The 17,566-nt window shown below is 48.1% G+C and overlaps 1 long non-coding RNA gene and 1 gene segment (V, D, J or C); both read left to right on the forward strand.

Moving 5' to 3' along the window:
- The window catches only part of LOC101068051 (T cell receptor alpha variable 20-like), a 165,570-nt gene that overhangs the window by 59,383 nt on the left and 88,621 nt on the right, over window positions 1-17,566 (forward strand).
- LOC115247891 (uncharacterized) lies at window positions 1,710-2,520 on the forward strand. The gene is made up of 2 exons (XR_003886954.1): window positions 1,710-2,140; window positions 2,413-2,520. It is a non-coding gene; the product is annotated as an uncharacterized lncRNA (long non-coding RNA).

Genomic DNA, 17,566 nt, shown 5'->3' on the forward strand with positions numbered 1-17,566 from the left:
TCACAAGGGGTGCGAGCCCTGAGAGTCTGACGGAGCATTCCATTTGGCAGAGAGGGCCCGATTTCCTGAAAGATCCAATAGACACTTGGCCAGTCAAGTCTGCCAAAGACATAGCAACCAATGCCAGAGAAAACATAAGCAAACTGCAAAGAAAAGCTTTTGTAGCTGCCATAACCAGGTCCATGGCAAATGACCCAAAGCAAAAGATGGTGACGTCTAAAGCGGAATCAAGAAGACCATCGGCAGGGTCTGAAATCAAACACCTTGTTGATGCCAAGCGATTCAGCACTCTCGCAAAATTCATCAAGACGGTAGCGCTAGTCTGGAGGGCTGCTAAGAACTTCTTGAGCTTTTTAAAAGATGTTGAAAACAAATACTCCAGTGTGTCTAAGTGGGAGGCAGTTTCTTCAAAGGGACCCATTTCTGTTAAAGAGAGAGAGGACGCCCTGAGGGACATCTTTCTTGCCACGCAGCAAGGTGTAAAATTTCAGGACTCTACTCGAAATCGTCTGGTGGTCTATAAAGATCCAAGCACTGGACTGCTAGTCGCTAGTGGGCGTGTTCAGAGCTTTAGAAATGATAACAGAGGAGTTCCTCTATTACCTTATGATGCCTGGGTGTCCACGCTGCTGGCTCGTGAAGCTCACGGTTGGAGTCATGATGGAGTGGCAGGGACATTGCTTAAGATGAGGTGCAAAGCGTGGGTCATCAAAGGCAGAAGGGTTGCTCAAAGGGTCGTTGACGGCTGTGTGTTGTGTAGGAAGATACGGGCAAGACGGTGCCAGCAGGTGATGGCTGACCTACCCCCTGAAAGGACTCGGCCTGCAGCACCATTCCAATTTACCACTGTGGATCTCTTTGGTCCTTACCTTGTGAAGGATGATGTCAAGAGAAGGGTGACACTGAAAACCTGGGGTGTTGTGTTTTCCTGCATGGCTTGTAGAGCAATCCATCTAGACCTAGTGAATTCTGTGTCAAGTGAAAGCTTCTTGATGGCATATCAACGATTCACAGCCATAAGAGGGCATCCCAGTAAGCTTTGGTCAGATCCTGGTACTAATTTCATCGGAGCAAAGCCGGTACTACAAGACCTATACCAGTTTCTGGAATCCCAAAATAAAGCAGCTTTGGCGGAGTATGCAGTGAGTAGAGGCACTGAGTGGAGGTGGCAGATCCATCCAGCTGACTCGCCACACCGGAACGGCGCTGCGGAGGCTGCTGTACGTGTTGCTAAAAGAGCTCTCCAAGCCCTTGACAAGAACACCATGTTGAGCTACAGTGAGTTCCAGACGGTCCTTTTCACAGCTGCAAACTTGGCTAATGAAAGACCAATTGAAGCCAGAGTGCAGAGCAAGGAAGACTGTATCCGGTACGTCTCACCAAATTCTCTCCTGCTTGGCCGCGCTTCTAACAGCGGAGACTTTAACAGCTTCGACTTTAAGAGTTACTCTTACAAAAGACTCCAGGTGATCCAATGTGAGGTAAACAACTTCTGGAAAAGCTGGAGTCAACTGGTCGGCCCAAACCTGTTCATTCGAAACAAGTGGCACACCTTGCATCGAAATGTCTCAGAAGGGGACATTGTTTGGGTGTGTGACCAGAATTCTCTCCGGGGACAGTACAAACTGGGCAAAGTGGTCAAGGCCAACCCTGATGCAAGAGGCATTGTCAGAGATGTTGACGTAAAAGTGGTCCAAAGTGATTGCATTCCAATGTTTAAGCATGTAAATGATTCTGTTAACTGTAAGACAGCTAAAAATGACAAGTTGCATTCCACAGTTCTCCATAGAGATGTGAGGCGGTTGGTGGTTCTATTGCCTGTTGAGGAAGGTAAGGGTAAGATCTCTGTAACAGAAAAAAATTAGTTTGTCTTTTGTACATGGCGATCATCACAACAGTAGTTTGTGTGATCGAGTGGGAGGTGTAAAGCCAAACCCCTGGTTACCTGCTTGGCACTTTAGTGGTTCCTGGTGGTGGGTAAGTGTAATTGCAGGTATGATAGGGAAAGGTTCGTGACGTCACCACGCAGAGGCGTGCCTTCCTCACTTGCAAGGTGTTTCCAATTGTCCTAATTCCCAAGTTAGAAAAGCAGTGAGACAATTCTCGAGGTGTTTGCTCGCAAGATCGGGAGGGACAGTTGGTAAGCACCATTTTAATTTGTTTTAAGCCTTAAATTTCAGTGTGTCGGAAGGAAGACGTGATACTGTATTGTGACTGCGCTGATTGTTGTGTTAAGAACGTTCACTTTCACAAACGGCACTGTCTACAATTAGGATGTTGGTTACATTATTGCGACTTTGCACATTTATATTTGTAACTATTGGGTTTTATGTGTAATATGTCTAAATTTCTTAAATATGTTCATTTCTTTAAGCAATTTCATATGTTTATATTTTTCTTTTCTATTTCAAGGTTTTTTACCTATTGGCCACTGGGCTACCTGCTGTGGTCTTGGGCTGTCTGTAAACTAAAAGTCACCCTGATGAAAATGTTATAATAAAGGGAAAAAGAAAACGGAAACCCAGACTGTTGGCTCTGCGTGAAACCCTACTAAACCTTCAGTCTTGCAATTCCCTTCAAGTGGGAAAATAAGGGCAAATAAAAGAGGAAAGGAAAACCTTTACCGCCAAAAATAACTTGACAGTGTTTCTATAAAAGACTGGGCCAAGGGATAGTCAGGTTGTCAGACTTCATGCCCTGGCAATTGACTCTGTTATTGTAGGGTTAGGAACTGGCCCGGAGCTCTGTAATATTTGTATCTTGAATTGGTTCTATTGCTAAATACATTTTGAAATTGGCATTTTTCTTCTTGAGGTCTTCATTCAAAGAACACGCAGATGAGCAGTGACACATGAGAAGTATTGCGATCCAACAGGCCCCATTTAATTCCCCATCTTTCAACGTTACCTATTCCCTCCTGCATCCTCTTTGCAATTTACTGGTAGGTCCTTCCTTGCCGTGTCCACAAATGAAGCTTCCTTCATTCACATGTTGGCCGAGGCCCTCCTGCCTTCTCACCCTCAGAACATCTCTGTCCTGAAGCTTGGCAAGGACACACTGTGGTGCAGGCAGTCCGAGGGCAGCCACGCGTCTTCAAAACACACCACACTGGTCACTGTTGCTGCCGTTGGGGCCTCCTGTTGATGATCTGTGGGACAGGTTTCTTCCATCTACTCCCCCTTGCTCCACTTGTAGTCCTCAATGCTCTGGTTCTACAGCTGTGCTTCTTCCTGCTGAGCTCCTCTGTTCTGAAGAGCGCCACCAGCTGCTTCCTCACAGGCACCAGAGCTGTGAGATGCAAACAGACCTTCTGAATCAGATCAGGAAAGGGATTTCATCTGAGTTTCGTTGTGACGTTTTGATGCTCCTGTGCTGGTAACTCTCAGGTAGTCCTTGTTTTTACAGTAGAGGTCTCCATCTAGAGACAGGAGAAATAATGAGTGAGTTGGAGGATGTGAAGCTGTCAGTAGAAGCTTGTGATGGAGCTCAGTTCCTCTGGTCAGGCTCCTCCTTCTCAAACCCGTCTGAGGTCTGAAGAAGACTACACGGAGACATCACAGAGCTCTTCATTGTGGCTGGAGCTCACCGTTCCTCAACATGACTCCTCTGTTCGTCTCACTGTGGATGGCAGCTCTGTGGGCTGGTATGAACACAACTCTGTCTGTCCCACCAGAGGGACGTGAGTACGATTCCCTGAGAGCACCTTCATGCTGTCTGTTTTCCAGAGTGCAGAACCCAAAAAGACACTGTGCTGCAACCAAAAGCAGAGGAGATGGCAGCAGAAGACCAGACAGTCACACTGGACTGTCACTACACCAGCACAGTCACAGACGTCAACATCTTCTGGTACAAACAGGATGGGACCAGCAGACCCCAGTTCATCCTGAGCAGGTTCACCTTCGGTAAGGGGAAAACAGAAGATGAGTTTAAGGAGAGATTTTCCTCCGCACTGAACTCCACCATGAAATCAGTTCCTCTGAAGATCCAGGAGCTTCAGCTGTCAGACTCTGCAGTGTACTACTGTGCTCTGAGGCCCACAGTGACAGGAAGCAGCAGAAGTGCGCACTAAAACCTCCACAGTAAGGCCACACTGAGCAGCGGCCGCTAGAGGGCGACACACAGCGTCTCTTCCTGTCAGGAGACGTGATGACAAAGTTTTCTTCATCTTGAGACCTGATGAGAGACTCTTTTACACTAGAGGGCCACATGACCCAGGAGGAGGTGTGCTCCTCTGTGTCTAACCATGGTGAGAGCAGAAAGAGCTGCCAGAAGAGAACAAGGCCACCACCGAATGTTGAACATCAGACAGTTTCTCCTGCTGCTTTGGAGCTTCTTGCAGAGATGGAACCTTGGCTGTGGATTCTTCTGGCTGCTCTTTGCTTTGGTAGGTACCAGACAACCACACGCTGCCACTGCCTCACATTAGAGGCCAGAACTGTGTGCGTCAGATGTGGAAACTCTTTGAGCCACTCAGTGGATCATCTTGAGTGATTCCTGCATGTTCTTCTTCATCAGAGTGTAGAGGAGAAGACAAAGTGATGCAGCCACCAGAAGATGTTGTTGCTGCTGAAGGAGACACTGTTACACTGGACTGTACTTTTCAGACCACCGACACAAACCTGTATTTGTTCTGGTACAAACAGGATGGGACCAGCAGACCCCAGTTCATCCTGAGCAGGGTCACCTTCGGTAAGGGGAAAACAGAAGATGAGTTCAAGGAGAGATTTTCCTCCACAGTGAACTCCACCATGAAATCAGCTCCTCTGAAGATCCAGGAGCTTCAGCTGTCAGACTCTGCAGTGTACTACTGTGCTCTGAGGCCCACAGTGACAGGAAGCAGCAGAAGTGCGCACTAAAACCTCCACAGTAAGGCCACACCGAGCAGCGGCCGCTAGAGGGCGACACACAGCGTCTCTTCCTGTCAGGAGATGTGATGACAAAGTTTTCTTCATCTTGAGAACTGATGAGAGAAATCAAGCCTGCAGCACAGATGAAGAGGCCTCCAAGACAGGAAGAGGAACTATGTTGTTTCTCTTTCATTATAAATGTTTTATGGCTTTTTTCACACAAATAATAAAAACCAAGTTAATGCAGTAAAGAAATTATATTGTCTCCAATTGTGGTGAAGAAGAGGAGTGAAAACAATCCCCAATATTGACAAAGATGAACAACTAAAATCAGAAGAAAAAGCAATGATGTTAAGACAAAACAAGGTTGGTGGTAGAACTATTGATGCATGAATGAGACACCAGAGAACCAGTCATTTCCTGTAGCTCCATTAGCTTCCACGGAGGCACCAACGTGAAGACTTCATGATGAAGATGAGCCTGTCCTCACTTCTTCAGCTTTTTTTCTGGCAATAAGAAAAGAATTCACGTGTTGTTTCCTCAGGTTGTGAGTTCTTCTGGGGCACCACAGGGCTGAAATCTCGGTCCTCACATTTTCACCATTCTTTGACATGAATCATCTCATCACAGACATCTAAAATCTCTCCTGTTGAGATGGAAAAACTCCCAAAACTTGGAGAGTCCAGCTGCTACAAGAAGCTGCTGCCAGTGTGCTGACCTGCAGCAACAGGGAAAAGGCAGATGAGAGAGGAGCTGGAGAGACTGAGGGAGGAGCTCACTTGTAACTGAGCTGGAGAGGAGAGAAGAAGGGCAACATTGAGCAGAGCTGGATCCAGCACAGAGCAGACAGGTTCCTTTAGTTCACCATGCTGCCTCTGCTCTACGCTGCTCTCTGTCTGATGTTGCTCAGCGTTCTAACAGGTATGGATGATTAGTCAGCAGCAACTGTCGCTCTGCTCGTTCCTCTTGGCACCATGGTAACGGATCAAACTCTTCCTGTAGGTGTCAGTGGAGAACACTTGACTGCAGTCCAGACAGAAGTGCTCAGTTTCGAAGACGCCGCTCTGAGGTCCACAAACACCGATGCTGTCTACAAGAAGGCCATGAGCAGCCTCTACTTCCTCAGGAGACTCAGGTCCTTCAGTGTCTGCAGCAGGATGCTCCAGATGTTCTACCAGCCTATCATGGCTAGCACCATCTTCTGTGCTGTAGTGTGCTGGGGAGCAGGCTATGCTAAGGATGCTAACAGACTCCACAAACTCATTAAAAAGGCAGGTCTGTTGTTGGCTGTAGACTTGATAACTTGGACGAGGTGGTGAGGGACAGGATGGTGTTGAAACTGTGGACAATCATGGACAGTCCCCCCCCCTCCATAACACAGGGGACAAACTGAGGAGCAGCTTCAGCAGCAGACTCCTGCAGCCTCGCTGCTCTAAGGAACGCTACAGGAAGTCCTTCCTGCCGTCCACCATCAGACTGTATAACTCATCCTAACCCAGCCAATAACAATAACTGTTTAAGGTTTATGTTGTCATTTTAATTCTATTTTATTCGATACTTATATATATGCCTATAATATGTATATATTATATTATATATATGCTAATAATATATGCTATATATATGCTCATAATGCTATATTTGTATCTTATTTATATTTTATTTATTCTATTTTTATACTTTGCAAATACAAAACCGAGACTACAGTTATATTCATCCATGTTAGGCTGCTACAATTCAATTTCCCTACGGGGATGAAAAAAGTACATCTTGAATCTTGAATCTTGAATCTTGACTCTGTCCTACAAATACTCCAATCAAGCATCTGGCCCTGATCATTTCTTCTGGTATCACCAATATCCAGGAGAAGCGCCAGAGTTCCTCCTGTATATCTCAGGAAGTAACCTTATCACATGGTCAGAGGCTCTAAGATCACGGCCAAAGTTCTCCTCCAACGAGTCCAGAGACCGAGTGGATCTGCAGGTGTCCTCTGCTGCAGTTCCAGATTCTGCTGTGTACGACTGTGCTGTGAGGCCCAGAGTGACAGGAAACCCACAACCTGTCTACAACAACACAGCACCCAGCTCCTGGAAGCCTTCGTCACACTAGAGGGCCACATGACCCAGGAGGAGGTGTGCTCCTCTGTGTCTAACCATGCTGAGAGCAGAAAGAGCTGCCAGAAGAGAGCAAGGCCACCACCGAATGCTGAACATCAGACAGTTTCTCCTGCTGCTTTGGAGCTTCTTGCAGAGATGGAACCTTGGCTGTGGATTCTTCTGGCTGCTCTTTGCTTTGGTAGGTACCAGACAACCACACGCTGCCACTGCCTCACATTAGAGGCCAGAACTGTGTGTGTCAGATGTGGAAACTCTTTGAGCCACTCAGTGGATCATCTTGAGTGATTCCTGCATGTTCTTCTTCATCAGAGTGTAGAGGAGAAGACAAAGTGATGCAGCCACCAGAAGATGTTGTTGCTGCTGAAGGAGACACTGTTACACTGGACTGTACTTTTCAGACCACCGACACATCCCCGTATTTGTTCTGGTACAAACAGGAAAACAACAAATTTCCTAAATTGCTTCTTCGGGCCAAGCAGAAAGCTTCAGATCCACAGAGAATTTCTGCTTTCATCAATAAGACGTCAGTTCCTCTGAAGATCCAGGAGCTTCAGCTGTCAGACTCTGCAGTGTACTACTGTGCTCTGAGGCCCACAGTGACAGGAAGCAGCAGAAGTGCGCACTAAAACCTCCACAGTAAGGCCACACTGAGCAGCGGCCGCTAGAGGGCGACACACAGCGTCTCTTCCTGTCAGGAGATCTGAGGACAAAGTTTTCTTCATCTTGAGAACTGATGAGAGAAATCAAGCCTGCAGCACAGATGAAGAGGCCTCCAAGACAGGAAGAGGAACTATGTTGATTCTCTTTCATTATAAATGTTTAATGGCTTTTTTCACACAAATAATAAAAACCAAGTTAATGCAGTAAAGAAATTATATTGTCTCCAATTGTTGTGAAGAAGAGGAGTGAAAACAATCCCCAATATTGACAAAGATGAACAACTAAAATCAGAGAAGAAAGAGCAATGATATTAAGACAAAACAAGGTTGGTGGTAGAACTATTGATGCATGAATGAGACACCAGAGAACCAGTCATTTCCTGTAGCTCCATTAGCTTCCACGGAGGCACCAACGTGAAGACTTCATGATGAAGATGAGCCTGTCCTCACTTCTTCAGCTCTTTTTCTGGCAATAAGAAAAGAATTCATGTGTTGTTTCCTCAGGTTGTGAGTTCTTCTGGGGCACCACAGGGCTGAAATCTCGGTCCTCACATTTTCACCATTCTTTGACATGAATCATCTCATCACAGACATCTAAAATCTCTCCTGTTGAGATGGAAAAACTCCCAAAACTTGGAGAGTCCAGCTGCTACAAGAAGCTGCTGCCAGTGTGCTGACCTGCAGCAACTCTAAGATCACGGCCAAAGTTCTCCTCCAACGAGTCCAGAGACCAAGTGGATCTGCAGGTGTCCTCTGCTGCAGTTCCAGATTCTGCTGTGTACGACTGTGCTGTGAGGCCCAGAGTGACAGGAAACCCACAACCTGTCTACAACAACACAGCACCCAGCTCCTGGAAGCCTTCGTCACACTAGAGGGCCACATGACCCAGGAGGAGGTGTGCTCCTCTGTGTCTAACCATGCTGAGAGCAGAAAGAGCTGCCAGAAGAGAACAAGGCCACCACCGAATGTTGAACATCAGACAGTTTCTCCTGCTGCTTTGGAGCTTCTTGCAGAGATGGAACCTTGGCTGTGGATTCTTCTGGCTGCTCTTTGCTTTGGTAGGTACCAGACAACCACACGCTGCCACTGCCTCACATTAGAGGCCAGAACTGTGTGTGTCAGATGTGGAAACTCTTTGAGCCACTCAGTGGATCATCTTGAGTGATTCCTGCATGTTCTTCTTCATCAGAGTGTAGAGGAGAAGACAAAGTGATGCAGCCACCAGAAGATGTTGTTGCTGCTGAAGGAGACACTGTTACACTGGACTGTACTTTTCAGACCACCTACACAAACCCGAACTTGTTCTGGTACAAACAGGATGGGACCAGCAGACCCCAGTTCATCCTGAGCAGGTTCAAAGGTGATACGGGGAAAACAGAAGATGAGTTTAAGGAGAGATTTTCCTCCACACTGAACTCCACCATGAAATCAGCTCCTCTGAAGATCCAGGAGCTTCAGCTGTCAGACTCTGCAGTGTACTACTGTGCTCTGAGGCCCACAGTGACAGGAAGCAGCAGAAGTGCGCACTAAAACCTCCACAGTCAGGCCACACCGAGCAGCGGCCGCTAGAGGGCGACACACAGCGTCTCTTCCTGTCAGGAGATGTGATGACAAAGTTTTCTTCATCTTGAGACCTGATGAGAGACTCTTTTACACTAGAGGGCCACATGACCCAGGAGGAGGTGTGCTCCTCTGTGTCTAACCATGCTGAGAGCAGAAAGAGCTGCCAGAAGAGAACAAGGCCACCACCGAATGTTGAACATCAGACAGTTTCTCCTGCTGCTTTGGAGCTTCTTGCAGAGATGGAACCTTGGCTGTGGATTCTTCTGGCTGCTCTTTGCTTTGGTAGGTGTTTTGTCCAGATTGCTCCGTATATCGGTGGCTCTTCCAACATACCGTCAGACGGACATCATGTCTTCTGTGTTTTCCAGAAACAACATGGGGGCAGAAAATTTCCCCCGTTCCAGGGATGAAAAATGGAATCAGCAGCAGAGAAGGAGAAGATGTAACGCTCAGATGTAACTATGAGACTTCAAATTCTAATGTTCTTCTGTACTGGTACAAACACCAGTCTGACTATGAGGCACCCCAGTTTATTCTCTGGAAAGGAGCAAGAAGCAACACAGGCCGGGAAAACATCCCTGATAAGAGATACAGATGCAACACAGGGCAACAAGAAAGTGAACTGACCATTACAGATGTGACGCTGGCAGACTCGGCTGTGTACTACTGCGCTCTGAGGGCCACGGAGACACAAAGAGATGAAGACGCTGTACAAAAACCTGACAAGAGCTATCTGACCGATCACAGACAAGTTCACTGTTCCTTATCAGACACTGGTTACAGGTGCTGATCACATGATCAGCCAACAATTCCACATCAGCGAGCAGCCACCTGAACCGTGCTTCAGACCCACAATCCACCACCACCACGCTGGTTTGGTGGGACCTGAACCCTCACGCAGGTTCCGCTCACATTTTAGACATCTGAAAACACTAAAAGGACCATAAATAAAATTCTTTCAGTTTGATCCAAAAATATTTCAGTCTTTTATGCCGTTATAAAGCTGCTTCACATTTGTCAACTTTCAGCTGTGTGTTTTCGGATGGATTTTGGATCTACAAGGAAAATGGTGGTTTGGGTGAATCTTGAGAGTGTGAAACTCTCCAGGGTAGTTTGTGTTTTCATTTCGTTTTCTGCCACTTATCCGGATCCGGATCCGGATCGCGGGGGCAGCAGCTTCAGGAGGGTGCCCAGACAGCCCTCTCCCCAGCCACTTCCATCAGCTCCTCCGGGGGAACCCCCAGCCGCTCCGAAGCCAGGTGAGAGATGTAATCTCTCCACTTAGTCCTGGGCTGGCCACGAGGCCGCCTCCCAGTGAGACATGTCCGGAACACCTCTAAAGGGAGGCGTCCGGAAGGCATCCTAGCCAGATGCCCGAGCTGACCCCAACTGACTCCTCTCGATGTGGAGGAGCAGCGGTTCTACTCCGAGCTCCTCCCAGATGTCCGAGCTTCTCACCCTGTCTCTAAGGCTGAGCCCGGCCTCCCTGGGGAGGAAACTCATTTCAGCCGCTTGTATCCGCGATCTCGTTCTTTCGGTCATCACCCAGCGTTGATGGCCATAGGTGAGGACTGGGACGTAGATCGACCGGTAAATCAAGAGCTTTGCCTTCCGGCTCAGCTCCTTCTTCACCACGATGGATTGGTTAAACGCCCGCATCACTGCTGACGCCGCTCCAATCCCCCTGTCAATCTCCCGTTCCATCCCACCCTCACTCGTGAATAAGATCCCGAGATACTTGAACTCCTCCACCTGGGGCAGGACTTCCTCCCCAACCTGGAGAAGGCACTCTACCTTTTTCCGAGCGAGGAACAAGGACTCTGACTTGGAGGTGCTGATCCGCATCCCTGCCGCTTCACACTCGGTCGCGAACCGTCCCAGCATTTGTTGGAGGTCCCTGTTCGATGGCGCCAGAAGAACTACGTCATCCGCAGAAAGCAGCGACTAGATCTTCCACCCACCGAACTCGACCTGTCTTCCAACATTTCCTCACCACATCTGCCCGGGTTCCTGCAGAGACAGAGACCTGCTGGTCTCTGGTGGCTCATGGGAGATCATCAAGCAGAGAGTAGTCCAACAGCATAACAGTGATTCCTTATGGTGCACAGGTGGAACAGAGGTCATCCAGAGGTCAGAGGTTCCTTGGCACTGACAGAAGATCTGCATCTGTAAGAACAAGTGCCATTAATTAGGTTGGGAGGGTGTTGGTGGGTTGGCAGTTGTTTGTTGTGTTTGCAGATGATTCAAAGCCAAGTTGTTCTGGGTATGATGTGAAACAGGGATTGAATCCAGGGCAAAGAGACGTGATGGCGTTCAAAACATGGTTTGATCTCAATAAGTTATCGCTAAATAAAAATAACGTTTCTGGGCTTTGGTGGTGTTTGGAAAATTGTCAGGTTAAGCTGAACTTGAATGAAGTTGAAATTGAGCAAGTTTAATACAGAAATTTTCTAGTTTCTAGGAAAGGTTATTGATCGTAAAACGAGTTGGAAGCCACAACTAGAAAGCACCGAACAGAAACGATGAATAAAAATGATTTCTTTTTAAGACGTGTAATGGAGGAACAAATGTTGAACACGGATGTGTCTGACTTTTGGGTGTCAAATTATGGGACGATTTAGTGATGAGTTGGAAGTGTCTCTTTCTCTGGTAATTTTGAATAAAACTTTAAAAATGTAAAGAGAAATATTTTGACTCAGATTTGATTTTATTGAAAGATCCGAATTATTAGATTCATTTGAAAAAACACAAAACATTAATTGTATTATTCTGTATTATGGATTCCATGAAATTTAGTTTAGTTTCCTTTCATTTTCTCCGGCTTATCCGGATCCGCGTTGCGGGGGCAGCAGCTTCAGGAGGGTGCCCAGACAGCCCTCTCCCCGGCCACTTCCATCAGCTCCTCCGGGGGAACCCCCAGCCGCTCCCAAGCCAGGTGAGAGATGTAATCTCTCCACTTAGTCCTGGGCCGGCCACGAGGCCGCCTCCCAGTGGGACATGTCTGAAACACCTCTAAAGGGAGGCGTCCGGAAGGCATCCTAGCCAGATGCCCGAGCTGACCCCAACTGACTCCTCTCGATGTGGAGAAGCAGCGGTTCTACTCCGAGCTCCTCCCGGATGTCTGAGCTTCTCACCCTATCTCTTAGGCTGAGCCCGGCCTCCCTGGGGAGGAAACTCATTTCAGCCGCTTGTATCCGCAATCTCGTTCTTTCAGTCATAACCCAACGTTGATGGCCATAGGTGAGGACTGGGATGTAGATCGACCGGTAAATCGAGAGCTTTGCCTTCCGGCTCAGCTCCTTCTTCACCATGAAAGATCGGTTAAGCGCCCAGCGCCCGTCCTAGATCCTCCAAAAAGGGCGGGTACTCTGAACTATTGTTTGGTGCATACGCACAAACAACAGTCAGAACCCGTTCCCCGACCCGAAGGCGCAGGGAAGCAACCCTTTTGCTCGACCGCGAGAACCCCAACGTCGAACTAGAGAGTCTGGGGGCAAGGAAAAAGCCCACCCCCGCTCTCCGTCTCTCACCCTGAGCAACTCCAGCGTAGAAGAGTGTCCAACCCCCCTCAAGGACTCGGGTTCCTGAGCCGAGTCTATGTGTGGAGGTGAGGCCGACCATATATAGTCAGTAGCGCTCAACCTCCCCCACAAGCTCCAGCTCTTTCCACGCCAGAGGGGTGACGTTCCATGTTCCAAAAGCCAATTTCCATAACCGAGGATTGGTTATGGAAATCCTCGGCCTCCGCCTTGGTCTACCGCCCAGTCCACACTGCACCGGACCCTTCTTGCTCGTCCTGCGGTTGGTGGGTCCACTGGAGACAGGAGTATCCACGTAGGTAGCTCAGGCTGGGCCCGGCCGGGCCCCATGGACGTAGAACCGACCACCAAGCGCTCGCCATCGAGCCCCAGCCCCAGGCCTGGCTCCAGGGTGGGGTAACCCTCCGGGCCGGGTACACGGCTTCCCTTTTGGATGTACCATGATGGGTCTTATGAACCATTATTTGTCTGACCCTTCACCTAGGACCAATCTGCCTTGGGAGACCCTACCAGGGGCAAGCCGCCCCGGACAGCATAGCTCCCAGGCTCATTAGGGTATGCAAACTCCTCCACCACGATAAGGTGATGGTTCACGGAGGAATCCATTAAATTCACTTTTTTTAAAAAACGTAAAGAAAAAATAATCAATCACCTTCTGCTCATTCCTTTTAGTTATTGAACCTGTACACCTGCAGGACTCTTTGACCTCCGAGACCCGAAGACCTCCAGGACCTGTAGAACTCCAGGACTTGTACTCCTCCAGGACCCTTAGGCCTCCAGGATATGTAGACCTCCAGGACCTTAAGAACTCCAGGACCTGTACTCAACCAGGATCCGTAGGCCTCCAGGACTCGTAGCCATCCAGGACCAGTGTCCTCCAAGACACGTAGGCCTCCAGGACCTGTAGACCTCTAGGACCTGTAGACCTCCTGGACTTGTACTCCTCCAGGACCCATAGGCCTCCAGGACCCGTAGACCTCCAGGACCTGTAGCCATCCAGGACCGGTACCCCTCCAGTCCCGTTAGGCCTCCAGGATATTTAGACCTCCAGGAATTTTACTCCTCCAGGATCCATAGGCCTCCAGGACCTGTAGACCACCGTCTCCCTAACCCCCAGGTAGAGGGATCCCTCATCTGGCACCAGAGCTGTGAGATGCAAACAGACCTTCTGAATCAGATCAGGAAAGGGATTTCATCTGAGTTTCGTTGTGACGTTTTGATGCTCCTGTGCTGGTAACTCTCAGGTAGTCCTTGTTTTTACAGTCGAGGTCTCCATCTAGAGACAGTAGAAATAATGAGTGAGTTGGAGGATGTGAAGCTGCCAGTAGAAGCTTGTGATGGAGCTCAGTTCCTCTGGTCAGGCTCCTCCTTCTCAAACCCGTCTGAGGTCTGAAGAAGACTACACGGAGACATCACAGAGCTCTTCATTGTGGCTGGAGCTCACTGTTCCTCAACATGACTCCTCTGTTCGTCTCACTGTGGATGGCAACTCTGTGGGCTGGTATGAACACAACTCTGTCTGTCCCACCAGAGGGATGTGAGTACGATTCCCTGAGAGCACCTTCATGCTGTCTGTTTTCCAGAGTGCAGAACCCAAAAAGACACTGTGCTGCAACCGAAAGCAGAGGAGATGGCAGCAGAAGACCAGACAGTCACACTGGACTGTCACTACACCAGCACAGCCACAGACGTCAACATCTTCTGGTACAAACAGGATGGGACCAGCAGACCCCAGTTCATCCTGAGCAGGGTCAAAGGTGATAAGGGGAAAACAGAAGATGAGTTTAAGGAGAGATTTTCCTCCACACTGAACTCCACCATGAAATCAGCTCCTCTGAAGATCCAGGAGCTTCAGCTGTCAGACTCTGCAGTGTACTACTGTGCTCTGAGGCCCACAGTGACAGGAAGCAGCAGAAGTGCGCACTAAAACCTCCACAGTAAGGCCACACCGAGCAGCGGCCGCTAGAGGGCGACACACAGCGTCTCTTCCTGTCAGGAGACGTGATGACAAAGTTTTCTTCATCTTGAGACCTGATGAGAGACTCTTTTACACTAGAGGGCCACATGACCCAGGAGGAGGTGTGCTCCTCTGTGTCTAACCATGGTGAGAGCAGAAAGAGCTGCCAGAAGAGAACAAGGCCACCACCGAATGTTGAACATCAGACAGTTTCTCCTGCTGCTTTGGAGCTTCTTGCAGAGATGGAACCTTGGCTGTGGATTCTTCTGGCTGCTCTTTGCTTTGGTAGGTACCAGACAACCACACGCTGCCACTGCCTCACATTAGAGGCCAGAACTGTGTGCGTCAGATGTGGAAACTCTTTGAGCCACTCAGTGGATCATCTTGAGTGATTCCTGCATGTTCTTCTTCATCAGAGTGTAGAGGAGAAGACAAAGTGATGCAGCCACCAGAAGATGTTGTTGCTGCTGAAGGAGACACTGTTACACTGGACTGTACTTTTCAGACCTCCGACACAAACCCGTATTTGTTCTGGTACAAACAGGATGGGACCAGCAGACCCCAGTTCATCCTGAGCAAGTTCACCATCGGTAAGGGGAAAACAGAAGATGAGTTTAAGGAGAGATTTTCCTCCACACTGAACTCAACCATGAAATCAGCTCCTCTGAAGATCCAGGAGCTTCAGCTGTCAGACTCTGCAGTGTACTACTGTGCTCTGAGGCCCACAGTGACAGGAAGCAGCAGAAGTGCGCACTAAATCCTCCACAGTAAGGCCACACCGAGCAGCGGCCGCTAGAGGGCGACACACAGCGTCTCTTCCTGTCAGGAGATGTGAGGACAAAGTTTTCTTCATCTTTAAAAATGATGAGAGAAATCAAACCTGGAGCACAGATGAAGAGGCCTCCAAGACAGGAAGAGGAAGTATGTTGATTCTCTTTCACTATAAATATTTAATGGCTTTTTTCACATAAAGTATAAAAACCAAGTTAATGCAGTAAAGAAATTATATTGTCTCCAATTGTGGTGAAGAAGAGGAGTGAAAACAATCCCCAATATTGACAAAGATGAACAACTAAAATCAGAGAAGAAAGAGCAATGATGTTAAGACAAAACAAGGTTGGTGGTAGAACTATTGATGCATGAATGAGACACCAGAGAACCAGTCATTTCCTGTAGCTCCATTAGCTTCCACGGAGGCACTAACGTGAAGACTTCATGATGAAGATGAGCCTGTCCTCACTTCTTCAGCTCTTTTTCTGGCAATAAGAAAATAATTCATGTGTTGTTTCCTCAGGTTGTGAGTTCTTCTGGGGCACCACAGGGCTGAAATCTCGGTCCTCACATTTTCACCATTCTTTGACATGAATCATCTCATCAGACATCTAAATTTTCTCCTGTTGAGATGGAAAAACTCCCAAAACTTGGAGAGTCCAGCTGCTACAAGAAGCTGCTGCCAGTGTGCTGACCTGCAGCAACAGGGAAAAGGCAGATGAGAGAGGAGCTGGAGAGACTGAGGGAGGAGCTCACTTGTAACTGAGCTGGAGAGGAGAGAAGAAGGGCAACATTGAGCAGAGCTGGATCCAGCACAGAGCAGACAGGTTCCTTTAGTTCACCATGCTGCCTCTGCTCTACGCTGCTCTCTGTCTGATGTTGCTCAGCGTTCTAACAGGTATGGATGATTAGTCAGCAGCAACTGTCGCTCTGCTCGTTCCTCTTGGCACCATGGTAACGGATCAAACTCTTCCTGTAGGTGTCAGTGGAGAACAACTGACTGCAGTCCAGGCAGAAGTGGTCAGTTTCGAAGACGCCGCTCTGAGGTCCACAAACACCGATGCTGTCTACAAGAAGGCCATGAGCAGCCTCTACTTCCTCAGGAGACTCAGGTCCTTCAGTGTCTGCAGCAGGATGCTCCACATGTTCTACCAGCCTATCATGGCTAGCACCATCTTCTGTGCTGTAGTGTGCTGGGGAGCAGGCTAAGCTAAGGATGCTAACAGACTCAACAAACTCATTAAAAAGGCTGGTCTGTTGTTGGCTGTAGACTTGATAACTTGGACGAGGTGGTGAGGGACAGGATGGTGTTGAAACTGTGGACAATCATGGACAGTCCTCCCCCCCCCCTCCATAACACAGGGGACAAACTGAGGAGCAGCTCCAGCAGCAGACTCCTGCAGCCTCGCTGCTCTAAGGAACGCTACAGGAAGTCCTTCCTGCCGTCCACCATCAGACTGTATAACTCATCCTAACCCAGCCAATAACAATAACTGTTTATGGTTTATGTTGTCATTTTAATTCTATTTTATTTGATACTTATATATATGCCTATAATATGTATATATTATATTATATATATGCTAATAATATATGCTGTATATATGCTCATAATGCTATAATATTCTAATCTTATTTGTATTTTATTTATTCTATTTCTATACTTTGTAAATACAAAACCGAGACTACAGTTATATTCATCCATGTTAGGCTGCTACAATTCAATTTCCCTACGGGGATGAAAAAAGTACATCTTGAATCTTGAATCTTGAATCTTGAATCTTGAATCTTGAATCTTGACTCTGTCCTACAAATACTCCAATCAAGCATCTGGCCCTGATCATTTCTTCTGGTATCACCAATATCCAGGAGAAGCACCAGAGTTCCTCCTGTATATCTCAGGAAGTAACCTTATCACATGGTCAGAGGCTCTAAGATCACGGCCAAAGTTCTCCTCCAACGAGTCCAGAGACCGAGTGGATCTGCAGGTGTCCTCTGCTGCAGTTCCAGATTCTGCTGTGTACGACTGTGCTGTGAGGCCCAGAGTGACAGGAAACCCACAACCTGTCTACAACAACACAGCACCCAGCTCCTGGAAGCCTTCGTCACACTA

This window comes from Takifugu rubripes, chromosome 22, assembly GCF_901000725.2.
Source record: "Takifugu rubripes chromosome 22, fTakRub1.2, whole genome shotgun sequence".
Classification (NCBI taxonomy): domain Eukaryota; kingdom Metazoa; phylum Chordata; class Actinopteri; order Tetraodontiformes; family Tetraodontidae; genus Takifugu; species Takifugu rubripes.